The 10904-nt window shown below is 34.5% G+C and overlaps 1 long non-coding RNA gene across 1 annotated transcript; it reads left to right on the top strand.

Annotated features, from left to right (window-relative positions):
- The first annotated feature begins 8849 nt into the window (after window positions 1-8849).
- Window positions 8850-9766, top strand: LOC124888620. Its single transcript, XR_007047105.1, has 2 exons — window positions 8850-8931; window positions 9502-9766. It is a non-coding gene; the product is annotated as an uncharacterized LOC124888620 (long non-coding RNA).
- The last annotated feature ends 1138 nt before the right edge of the window (window positions 9767-10904 follow it).

The raw sequence follows: 10904 nt of genomic DNA, 5'->3' as shown, positions 1-10904 counted from the left end.
TGATTTTGTCTGAGATGGATGACTAAGAGTGGACCAAACCAATCAATTCTGATGCGGTAAAAAGATACTATGTTTGAAAGGCGTTCTAGTTTTTGTGTTTCCTTAGTTTATCTGTAATCGCCTTGAAATAATGTGTTTTATAATGTGTAATTGCCTATAACCCCTTTCCTTTATGTACGAGCTACATTTGACCTGAATTCCCAAGAAAGGTATACGTAGGCGACCTATGTCAGCTTCGGTCAATCCCTTAGAAAAATTTATCCTTTTCTTTTATGTACGAACTACGTTTGACCTGAATTCCTAAGAAAGGGATACGTAGGCGGCCTATGTCAGCTTTGGTCAACCCACCAAAATTTATATATATCTCTACCGTAGTCTTGAACTACGTTTGACCTGATTCCTGCTTCAATAGGATACGTAGGCGCCCTAATGGCTCAGTCATATAACTCCAGGAAATGGAAACTGGGGTAGAATTTTTGAGAAGGAATCTCAAAAATTCACAAGAGAAGAGCAACAAGAGAATGAAAATTAGCAAAGACTTCAGATCCACTCGAGATGATATCATCTCAGACTACTTTAAACTGGGGCAGAAATTTTGAGGAAGGCCACAAAATTTCCACCAAATACTGGAATATATTTCAAATTCACCGTCACCAGAGGTTAAAGCCAAGCTTTTGAAGCCACCAACCGCGACAAAGTCTAGGTAGACTCAATTTCTGGCTATGACAAAACTATTTGTAGAACCCTCCAACAATGATCATGAGTTTTGGAAATCATCCGTCGGATATAGTCAAAACCACGAGGAAGACGTTCATTGAGCTAGTACATGACATGACTGGTAGAAATTTTCTAAAGCGTTTACAGATACTTTCGAAACTATTTTCTAAAAATAAGACTACTTTTGAAAAAAATCTTTACAAATATTTTACTTAGTGATTGTCTGGGCGTCTATGGGAGCAGGGACCCAGGGTGGAGGTACCAGTGTGACGGGGCACCTGAAATATGGTAAGGAGCAAATCAAGAATCAAAGAAGGTCAACACGGAGTAGTTTTATTCAAACTAATCATTTTTCTATGGACACAGGAACCAATACACAAAAATGAGAGTCTCTTTCAAAAAATCCCGAAGCAAGTCGGGAGCCATGTCAGAGCATATAATGCTTAAGAACGGTATTTTTTGGGTAGCCCAAAAATGGATTCAATACCCATTTATCGAGGACCATTTGAATTGTCCATCTCATTTCTTGAGATCAGGAAAGACAAACAAAGGCATCTTCTTTTCTTTACGAACATTGTATTTAGAATTTTTCTACAAAATGGTCGCTAGCAAAAGTGATTTTGTGTCTAATAATCATCTATTTCAAGTACAGGTACATGTAGAAAGCAAGACGCAGACAAAGAAACTCAGGTGAAAATATTTTCAAATTGCCAAGAGGGCCATTCATATCATCGCTAAGAGGGCTATTTTATATTATTTCATATCATTGCCAAGAGGGCCATTCATATCATCGCCAAGAGAACCATTTTATATTATTTCATATCATTGCCAAGAGGGCCATTGCATATTATTTCCAAGGGGGCCTATTTCATATCATTGCCAAGAGGGACATTGCATATCATTGCCAAGAGGGTCATTTCATATCATTACTAAGAGGGTCATTTCATATCATTGCCAAGAGGGCCATTGCATATCATTTCCAAGAGGGCCATTCATATCATTTTCAAGAGGGCCATTTCATATTATTTCCAGGAGGGCCATTCATATTATTGCCAAGAGGGCCATTCATATCATCACCAAGAGGGATATTTCATGTTATTTCTAAGAGGGCCATTCAATATATGTTGACACGTAAGACATAAACACTGGCGTCGAGGATATCATCAGTATTTCATTTCTATTGACACACGAGATATAAACGCTAGCGTTGAGGATATCATCAACAATTCATATCTTTTGACACGTTAGATATAAATGCTGGCATCAAGGATATCTCATCATTTATGAATCAATGTCTGAATGCATCAAGATCATACGATTTGAAGGAATGCCTTCAAGTCGGTGTCTAAAGATGGATGATATATGAGATTTCCTAGGAATTGATAATTTGAGGGTCATCTATAAGTCTTATTATTTGAAATAGGATAGTGTGCAAAATCAGATATGATTTGATAGCCTGTAGGTCATCCGTAAGCCACAATAACATCCTAACTGGATAGTATGCAGGATCGCCCAAAAATCGATAGTTTGGAGGTTATCCATAAGTCGCAATTAAATCCTTACCGGAGAATATGCGAGATTATCAAATTGATACGTCCAAGTATTCTCTATAATCCGCTTCATATACATGATATATTATGTGCAGGATTACCCAAGGACTATCAATTTGAGTGATATTTATAAGTCATATTGTATCCAAGGTCGGATGATGTGCAGGAACACCTAAAAGCTAGCATTTGGAGGGATATCCATAAGCCATCTCTTATCCAAGGTCGGATAATGTGCAGGATTACCTAAAAGCTAGCAATTCAAAGGATATCTGTAAGTCGCCTCGTATCCAACATCAAATAATGCACAAGATTATCCAAAGATTAATAATTTAAAGGAAATTTATAAATCGATCATCGGCTATAACCGGAGAGGTTATCACTCCACATACAACAAGTGATGTAGGTAACCAAAAGGTTTGCCACACCAGAACAAGATTACACGAATGTAGGGACCGTTCTACATAAAGTATCATCGGTGTCCAAAAGGGCCACCCCACTTTAAAGACATATTTAGCCGACAAATGTTCTAATTATACAACAACCAAGAGGATTGTTCTATTTGTTGTTGCCAATTATTTTATTCCAAACAGGTACATAAAAAGATGACCACGCTCTCAGGCGACAACTCACATGGAGATATGGTAAAGACTACATACCTCTCTTGTGAATTATGTTAGCACTAACACTTTTTGTTTGAAGCATTGTCGAGAGAATTCGAGAGGATAAAAATCTCAAATCAACACCACAGGTGCGGACGACTTTAGATAGGATGCAAAACTACGTGGAACTCTTTCTTAGCAGCAAAAAAGGACATAGTCTAAAGAGGGATGTCAAACTCTTCAGACGCGTGCTAAAGGATGATCGTCACCACCATCCAACCACACCTCTATTAGAAAGAAAGTGAGTATTTTGGGGTATTTTGGTTTTAGCTTCACCTCCAGGATATTTTCTCAACTCGTACCGAGGGTAACCTTCTCTTTCTTTTAAATTTGGGTGACAACATACTTAGAGTTTTGGAAATTATATCCGGGTAAGTTCTTGTCTATGGGTGTGAAGGATCCCACATTCATTAGTAAGAGGTTACAAGCCTCTTTTCCATAGCTCGATCAACTTGTCACTCATCCTGATCCAAAGATTGTTTGAAATAAAAGACTATCTTTTCTACTGATTGAGTCGAACTACAAGCAGTCTAATTCCCTGAAATGTTGAGGATATGTAGGCTGGGATCTATGTAGAAAACTCGACTACATTCCAACCTCCCCCAAATCCCTTTATTCCACAGCTTCTCGATTTAACCAAAAACTTTAAAATTGTGATAGTTGGTGAATTTTTTTAAAAATCGTGCTTAAAATCAAGATTTATGAACTACAAGTGGTCTGAATTCTCATGAAACCTGAGATATGTAGGAAACCTGATACCGAGGTTCGGCCATAACTCCATGAAACTCGTGTGAAAGCCAACCTCTTCCAGATTCAAATTTGTGGTCGAAAAAAAATTAGGAACGTCAACCTCCCTTCGCCCAGGATTACTTGCATCCATCCTTCCCTTGCAGTTGTTGACACCTAATTTTTGCCCTCCACGGCTAAATTCAATCCTGAGTTTCTTTAGTTTTTAATAAAATCAAAATATTTATTTTATCCGAATAAGAGTTTTGAAAAGCATATTTGTACGTGATTTTGTCACTTTAAGTAGCAATTATATATTATCGTGTTTAATTATGCGATATTATACAATTTGATTACTTAAATATTTATTCTATGAAATATTGGATTTAATTAAAGATTATTGTGAAAATAAATATAATAATTGAAAGCTTGATTTAAAAATGATCTATTTCAAAAATAGTTTATTTGAAGAAATGTTTACTTGATTTTATCAAATCAAAGAAGCTCGGGATTAAACTAGTTGCTAAATTCATTTCAAATCTTGATTCAATTTGATCAATTTATTAAATTAGACTTAATCAATGTCGATTTGGCTACAATTGCAACACCGGTGGCCGATTAATCTTCAATTAGGTCAAAATTTAAATATAATTGACTAAACTTCCATCAATAGGCTATTTATTAAATAGATTAAACCTAATCCTAATTGGGTTATGTCTTAAATAATCCCAAAATCCTATCAATACGCTATTTAATAAATAGCCCAAGCCGAATTTGTCCATTTATGAATCCCTAATTCCCTACACAAAACCAACCCAGGCCCAATTCTCTTCAGCAACAAAACAACAACCAACCCAACCAATTGTCCCAACACAATAACTGCCCCAGCCCACCTTTGCCATACCTTGACCCGACCTATTCCCATATGTCTTTTTCCCCTTCAGCATAACAGCAACAGCTATCAGCAACATCGCGACAACAATAATAAAATTAAGATGAACTCTCAGCCCGATTCCAACCATCTCTGACCCGATAGAACTCGTCGTTTCTCCTCTCCCTTTCTTTGATCGTACTCCTCACATAAGTAGCATGCAGTTTTGTACCATGGGAAGTCTGAGAATTCTCTAGAAGATGTATAGGTGTTCCCTTAACAGATCAATTTTGCAAATCTCGGTAACAATGGTAAGATTACATGCAAATTTGGGGGATTTGCATTGGTTGGGGGTACAAGTCATTTTGCAAAAATCCTATTGGTCTACCTCTCCCTTTATCCGAAAAGAAAATCCAAAAATTGGGAGGTTTGGTTGATGAAACCCCTAAGCGGAAAAGGGGAAATCAAATTTCAAATCCCTTAATATCCTATTTCAAAAGACTCCTATTCATGTTCTATATGAGAGGCCTTTGGTTCTTGTTTATGAGAGGTCGAAAAATCTTGAGTTTGAAAAGAGGGAAAAATTCTCATAAAGGCAGAAACACAAGGTTGGAAATTCTGGGGTTCAAAAATCGAGGGGTTGGAAAATTTGTTGAGATAGCTCGGCTGAGAAAATTTATTTTGGGTTGAGAAATTATTCGGGGAAAGTCCTTTTCTCTTTGAAAGCAAAAGAAAAGGGAAAAAAGAAAACTCAGGGCGCACAAGTCGGTTCCCTTTAGTAAAATTCCTTTCGTGGATTCGTCAACTAATTGAAGTCTCGAGGTGGTGATTACGACATTTTTCCAGTGGTTGTAATTCTAAATGAAGATCGAGTCCTGTTTTGCTGCCCCGAAAGAGGTAAATACCTCGTCCCTTTTAGTTCCGATATTTCCTTCTTCCCGTCGATCTGTTAGTGTGTTAGATGTATTCTCGTCATTGTTGTAGAAATTCTAGAATATGTAGGAATGCTAGAAATTGTGTGCTGGGAGTAGCTGTAGAAGGCCTCGTCAGCTGTAGGATTAGATTGTATTGATTGTTATGTTGTTTACTGCATCTTAGGTCATTCCACATTTGGTTTTCTTTGGACACAATTTTTCATGTTAATATGTTGACTGGTTAAAGCCTCTTTTATCATCAAATTGATGACTTTCCTTGTTCGTTGTATCATCTTGATTTAAAGGCTCTCGTTGTGAGGTGTTAGATTATTGTCTTGTTTGAATTTTGTTGGACGAAAGTTGAAATGTGTAATTTTTCTTTGGATATGTTCAGAATTTTGAGTTGAAAGGCTTAAATTTCATGATTTGTTGTTGTGCTTGATCTCGAAACTACTGTAACATTAGATTTCATTCATTCCCAGCATGTCATTTTCACATTTTGAGTACCACGATTCGAGTCGTTGTCTCGGTGTTCGAATATTCCAGCCTATTTACACCTTTTTTCATGTAGTTTTGTTTCGATTCGTTCCGGTCTTCCTAAATTCTGTTCTTTATCTAGAGTCAGTGCTAGTGGTTTTTTTTTATTCACCTTGTCGCCTGAGATTAGTCATGGACTATGAAAACTTTAATCTTTTAAGAAAATAAGTCTAGTTTCACAGAAATTGATCCTCATTAGATTATGTAAATTGTTGGTTGTTCCCGTGAAGTGTTTCCTGAGAGATTGGTCTATTCACATGTTGTTTATATGACCAGAATGTGTTCAAGATTTTATTTCTCATGCTTCATGTTCCATTTTATTCCTGTTTTACTGTTTGTTCTCTTTTACCTTCGGGGTGTCCATGAACACACTATAGCATGAATGTTATTTCAAGGCTCTCGAATATGTTTAATCTTCTCAACATGTTATCTGATTTGCGAGTGCTTTATTTTATCATGTTGTCTGAACTAACCTTTAAACCTCGGAGGGTCAAGAATAATTATCCATTATGTTTGAGGCCATTAAGGTGTTTGTTCTTTTTATTTTTCTTATTTGGATATCTAATATCTCTTCCTTATTTTTGTTTTCTTTGTTGCTTGTTTTTTGTCTATTTCATTAATTGTTGAAACTTGGATGCCTCAAATGGTCATAGTAGAAGGATGTAGCGAGATATCATTTAGCATTTTTTCTTTTAAAATTGATTTTGAATAAGGTAGTATTTAGTTAATAGCTTTTGAATGTGTTAATCAGTTTACTTTTTTCCTATCTGTATTCTGGACATGTTTTAATTTCTTTAGCATTTTGATGTTAAACTTGTGCTTCTCACTTCTTGAGCATGCATGCCAATCATCCGGATCGACACTATTTTCTCTTTCACATGACATTACTTTTGCTAAGTTAATATGTCCCCTTTTATATTACCTACCTACTATTAAATAAGATACGTGATATTCTAGCATTTTGATTTGGATATTAGTGTTAGGACATTTATTAATTACTCTACTTTTTCTTTGTATGTGGATGTGCTCGAGTTCTTTGCATGGACTCTCTTTCCCTTTGCATGTTCCTTATGGGCCATTGAGGCCCACTTAGTCTTGAATCGAATTTGAAGACCCAAAAAATGATCACATGACATACCGATGCAAGAAGTTGAAAGAGGAATAACGGGTTAAAAACCCACATTTGAAGCGGCCAAGTGACTTGAAAGTCCCGGTTTCCATTTCATTTATTTATTTAGTCATTTATTATTGTTGTCTTTATTTATTTAGTTATTTATTTTTAGAAGCCAAAGTTGTATTTAATACAGGTGGAAGCGAGACTCGAGCCAACGACTCGAAAACTAGACTAGGACAGGTGAAATAGCTCGAAAGCCCAATTAGACTAGGACAGGTCTTATTGATTTGGGCCCGATGGCCTAAATCCCTTACTTCCTCCCCTTCCCCTCTTCTTTATGCTTGTTTGTTTTATGTGTTTTGCGAACCTAGCTAAATCCTTAGTCAAGTCGCTAAAAAACTGGTTTTGCATAAACACCAAAATATTTCTAAAATCGCTTTCTTTTCAAAAATCAACTTTTTTCAAGGTTAATCAAAGACTATTTTCAAACAGTCTGGATAACCGCAAGTTAGTGGATCTTTTAGGTGCCTAACACCTTCCTCAAACGTCAATAAGAGCCGCTTATCTAGAATCTCTAACTTGAAATAATTTTCCTGTTTTGAATCGTTTGAAGTAACTCTCTAAAGGTTTCTTAATTCCTTTTCAAAATTAAGTGGCGACTTTACTCTCTAAAAGTCAAAATTTCTCGTCAAAACAGATAGCTTTTTGGATTAGGGTCAATGTAAAGTAAGGTAGTTTTTCATGTTTGTGAATGAAGTATTTTTAGATATTAAAAAAATATGACAAATTTATTAATTAGCCGAATATTAATTACCTTATTGTTTTCAACTTGGCTTAATGTGTCTGGATTTCAATAGTAATATATTGAAGAGTTATATCATGTGGAGCGTAACCTTTTTGCTTTCTGAAATACTTAAATGTTTTGCAATAGCAAATCGGTGTACTAAAGCTTCTGCAATATATGGAAAATTCGAAACTGGTGGATCTAGAGTAAAGTTGTTGCGTATAGTAAAATATTCGATCTCTTAGATACTTTTAACTTTTTATCATTTGTTAAGATGATGGCACATTCAATTAATAAAAGTCTACTTGAAGTGGTATTTTTCCTTTAAAAAATGTAGTATAAAAATGACTTTATAAAAGGATAAAATAAGAACATTACTTAAGTTTAGATAGGAGTTCTTTTTCCTCTTGCAGCTGAAATTTTGATATTGAGAGACTGAAAATCAGCTAAAACTCTTGATGATGTCAATTATTTAATGATCGAGTTGATGGTAAAATTAGAAAAGATTTGTGAAATGTGGTGGTGGCTCGACGAAGACGACACTTGAATGAGCTAGTGGAAATCGTGGATGCACATATGATACGATGGATCTACAAATTAAATCTTACATAGAAACAAGATGTTGCTTAATTTACATGTAATTTTCTTTTTTAACATTAAACACCACGTGCAAAGCACGTACACTAAACTAATATATATATATATATATATATGTTGAATACTAGTAATAAATTGGATTAAAAAATATCCATATGAGTCATAAATCACACTCATGTTATGTGATAGGTGGATAAATTCAGAATATTCATAAAGAAGTTTGTAGTAAATCTCTATATATGTTAGATTATTTATTTTAAGATTTTCACTGACTAACATTCCATAAACAAAAGATTTTATTTAATCCACTCTTTAGAATTTAATGACCTAGGTACTATATATTGGTACAATAAGAAGCACTTTAGACGCATATACACACAACAAAAAAAAATCTTATTCAAACCATGGCTAAAGCTTCACTGATTATGCTTTTCCTAGCCACCATATTGATCTTTTCATCTGGTTAGTCTCTTTCTCTTACTAAATCACCTGCTCACAAACACATATAGTAATTGAATCATAAATTTGTAAACTTACAAAATTTTAATTGAAAAAAAATTTGTTAGAGTTTTTACCTTATAATATATGGTGGTTCGTCCTTCGGGATGGCTCTTTGAGGGTGGTTATCCACACGGATGATTCACATTCGATCCTCCTCAGGCCTCAATGCCTTCTCATTTGAGACTGTCGCACAGGGCTTGCCTAGTGCGTTTTACATCCCCTATGTGGTTTGCACGCTATTACATCGTGGAGGGTTTACCCAGTGCGCACAAAATGCTCGCCATAAAGTGCTCACCCAAAGGGCAGAGGCTGTGGTAGATATTGTAGCGGCTGCAGGTTATTCTAGGGTTCCCAAAAATATATATGTGTGTGTGTGTATGGTGGTTCTGAGTTATCAATAGTAAATGCGATAGTAGTTATTATTTTCAATTTTTATTAGAATGCATAATCACATTGGCTCTAGCCATACAATTAACTTTCAATTTCTTATTTTGTACAAGGTGCTAATAAATAAAAGTTTTTAATTTTCAGATGTTATGATGGAACAAGTGGGAGGGCCATGTACTCCACAAACAGGTTGTATATGCAGAGTAGGAGTTCCAGAATGCATCAATGGTGTGTGTACTTGTTGTTTTACTCCAACATGTACTGTTAAACAAGAAAGCATTGGTCGAGACCGCAAAGTATTGACCTTGCAATACTCTTTTAATTAGTTGTTTGAGCTACTCAGAGTTTGTTATATGTAAATTCAATGTCATAATTAATGGCTATCAATGAAGATTATATTTTCAAGCAATACTTTCACTAGTTTTAATGGCATTCTTCATCAAACGAACCTATTATACATGAGAATTTTTAGGCATTTATGTGGTAAAATTTTACCTATATACTATTATATTTATCTTAAGTCAACATACATTCATATTAAGTGCTTCATTAAGTATAAAATTGTTTTACCTAATCATGAATAATTAAGATGTATTTTTATTATATTAGATCACTTACCTATGATAAATAGTATTAATTTAATGAAGAAACAAATTTATAAAGACACCATTAAAGTTATCTCGCATTATATATATACTTAAACTTTGGGAGAATACTATTACCCCTTTAATAATTTTGAACTCATATAAACATGTCTTTTTCGGTTATGTCCCAATTTTTAGGAAGAAGGGGAATTTCACTCATCAATCTTTAGCAATCACTTCACTTTTTTATTTTACTGTTAATGTAATTGACTTATTCCTTTTTCTCTCAAATTAAAACACACATATATCCAAAGAATCTATCTAAAAGGCCTTCTTTTACAATAGTCATCGACTCATGATAGATCACTTTACTTTGTCATATCTTTATTTTCAAATAAAAAGAAAGGCATTGAGAATTAATTATTTGAATAATGAAATATAATTTTTATGGAGATGAATGATAGAAAATCCATGGAGGGAAAGCATTAAATTGAAAGTAATTATTTGATCGGAAATCTGAAGCCAATTCTCGATTATACCTTTAAAGTGAAAGCAACAAAATTTGTGGGAAAGAAAATGGTGTGTTGGCAGCAATAATCTCACTTTTTATTCTTGTTTCCTCGCGTTCTATTATTCTTTATCCTCCACCAAATTAGCAAACGCAAAAATGATAAAAAAAATAATAAATTTATAAAATAAGAATACAAAAGAATATTGACGGAGAAAGTGGAACCAATATAACTTCAAGAAATTTTTTTAAAGAAATTTAACAGTAAAGTGAAACTTATTTGTCCCAAATCCCCTCCCCCCTCAAAAAAAAAAAAGAGTAGAGGCTAAACTAGAATTTCAAGTAAGGAAGGTCAATATTCAAAGCAAACTAAGTCGAAGGGGTTCAACACCTACTATAATCACATAAAAAATAATTTTAATCATGGATATATAGTATATTTTTCCGTCGAAGGG

The sequence above is a fragment of the Capsicum annuum genome, chromosome 11 (genome assembly GCF_002878395.1).
Source record: "Capsicum annuum cultivar UCD-10X-F1 chromosome 11, UCD10Xv1.1, whole genome shotgun sequence".
In the NCBI taxonomy this organism is placed as follows: domain Eukaryota; kingdom Viridiplantae; phylum Streptophyta; class Magnoliopsida; order Solanales; family Solanaceae; genus Capsicum; species Capsicum annuum.
The sequence above is the reverse complement of the archived record's forward strand: the minus strand, read 5'-3'. Positions and strand labels throughout refer to the sequence as shown.